We start from the raw sequence: 2,378 nt of genomic DNA on the forward strand, positions 1-2,378 counted from the left end.
CAAATGCTCCAAAACTCCACAACCTTCCACGGGCTTGCGGACGAGGATCCCCATCTACATATAACTAATTTCTTAGAAATATGTGATACCTTTCGGATCAATGGAGCATCAAACGACGCCATCCGCCTCCGTATGTTTCCATTCTCACTGAAAGACCGAGCGAAAGCTTGGCTCAACACCCTCCCAGCTGGATCGGTAAACACCTGGGATGAACTAGCCCAAAAGTTTTTATATAAGTATTTCCCTCCTTCTAAAACTGCTAAATTAATGGCTGAAATTAATACATACTCACAAGAGGATGGGGAATCCTTATATGAAACTTGGGAAAGGTTCAAGGAGCTATTACGCAAGTGTCCCCATCACGGCCTCGCAATATGGCAATAAGTATCCACTTTCTACAATGGATTGTTGCCACATACTAGGCAGACACTTGATTCTAGCTCCGGGGGACTTTTAGGTAATCGACGCCCACACGAAATATATAATCAGATTGAGGAAATTGCTCAAACCAATTTTCAATGGCACACCCCCCGGGGAAATAAGTCTATCGCCCCGGGCGCCCATAAGGTCGACGAAAGCACCTCTTTACAAGCCCAAATCGAGGCCCTTTCTTCAAAAATAAAAAAATTAGAAATGACAAAAACAGTCTCGGTTATGGATTGTGAAGGGTGTGGTGGGTCACATGAAAATTGGAGTTGCATGAAAGAAACGGACGATCAACAAGAAATGGTAAACTACATTGATAATAGTACTAGGCCGTCGGGTCCTACAACGGGAACTTACAACCAAGGATGGCGAAACCACCCAAACCTTGGTTGGAGGGAAACCGGCAATAGTAGTAACCAACAAACGCAACGAACAAACTTTCAGCAATCAAGAAATGAGTCACAAAATTTCACTCAACAACAAGATGGACGAGAAAGGCTCGAAGATACTATATCTCGCCTCGTCTCTGACACTGATAAGAAAAACTCGGAAAGATTCCTACAATTAGAATCAAATTTTAGGAATCAACAAGCTAGCATTCAAAACATAGAAAAACAAATAAATCAACTAGCTCAAAATTTTTCCGAGAGACCGCAAGGCGCATTACCTAGCAATACCGAAACAAACCCAAAGGCGCAAGTTCACCTCATCACACTACGAAACCGCACCGTAGGGCCTGCAGAAGTACCTCCAGCAACGGAAGAAACAACGCCAACACATCTGCAGGAAAAGGACCCTCCCCCATCACCAGAGCCTACCAAGGCTCCTCGAGTTCCGTACCCCGGTAGGTTAATTCGTCAAAAAACCAATGAGCAGTTCGCAAAATTCGAAAGTCTTTTAAAACAATTGCATGTCAATATTCCTTTTATCGAAGTCCTAACCCAAATGCCCAAATATTCTAAATTTATGAGGGACTTCCTTACACATAAAAAGAAAATTGAAAATTTGCAATTAGTTAACTTAGGCGAAGAATGCTCTGCCCTCGTACTCAATAAACTACCCCAAAAGAAAATCGATCCCGGAAGTTTCACGATTCCATGCTCAATAGGGGAATCACCCGTTCGCAATGCCTTGGCCGACTTAGGGGCTAGCATTAACCTCATGCCCTCATCGATGTTCAAAAGGCTTGGCTTGGGAACCACGAGCCCTACAAAAATAAGCATACAACTCGCTGATCGATCAGTCAAGTTCCCGCAAGGTGTCATCGAGAATGTCTTGGTAAGAGTAAGCAGATTCGTTTATCCAGTTGACTTTGTCATACTCGACATGGAGGAAGACACCGAGGTCCCCCTTATCCTAGGGAGGCCCTTCCTTGCCACCGCACAAGCGGTGGTAGACATGAATGACGGGACACTGACTTTGAGATATGGGGACGATGAGGTGAAGTTCGGAGTTGGGAAGAGAATAGAGGACGACGACCCGGTCAACTACATGAAGGTTATTGATTCAAGCTTGGATGCCGCTCTCCGACGGTGTAACTTGGGAAGCAAGGCACTCCGCTCAGAAGACATATGACCGGGAATCGGGTCTAGCCAAGGACCCTTATAAACGTGGCGCACCACGGAGGCATTCCGCGGACCTATCCTTAGTTTAGTTTAATCTTTTAGTTTTTGCAGAATAAAACACACTCATGGTGGTAATGGATGAAAAAGGGAACGAGAAAAATGAAACCATGCACGAAGAACAGAGCAACCCGACAAAAATCTCCATCACAGAAGGCTCAACACGGGCCGTGCCCAACCAACACGGCCCCGTGCTGAGCTCCCTGCAGAAAATCACCCAGTTCAGGTAACTGGACACGGGCCGTGTTCAGCGGACACGCCCCCGTGTCCAGGCTTCTGTTTCAATTCTGTAATTTTTGTTACCGGCACTTGACCACGGGGCCGTGTCCA

General features: G+C 45.8%; 1 non-coding gene across 1 annotated transcript; it reads right to left on the reverse strand.

Moving 5' to 3' along the window:
- Window positions 1-261: 261 nt before the first annotated feature.
- On the reverse strand, window positions 262-368 carry LOC118487773. The gene has a single exon (XR_004882716.1). It is a non-coding gene; the product is annotated as a small nucleolar RNA R71 (small nucleolar RNA).
- Window positions 369-2,378: the final 2,010 nt, after the last annotated feature.

The sequence above is a fragment of the Helianthus annuus genome, chromosome 15 (assembly GCF_002127325.2).
Source record: "Helianthus annuus cultivar XRQ/B chromosome 15, HanXRQr2.0-SUNRISE, whole genome shotgun sequence".
Taxonomy (NCBI): domain Eukaryota; kingdom Viridiplantae; phylum Streptophyta; class Magnoliopsida; order Asterales; family Asteraceae; genus Helianthus; species Helianthus annuus.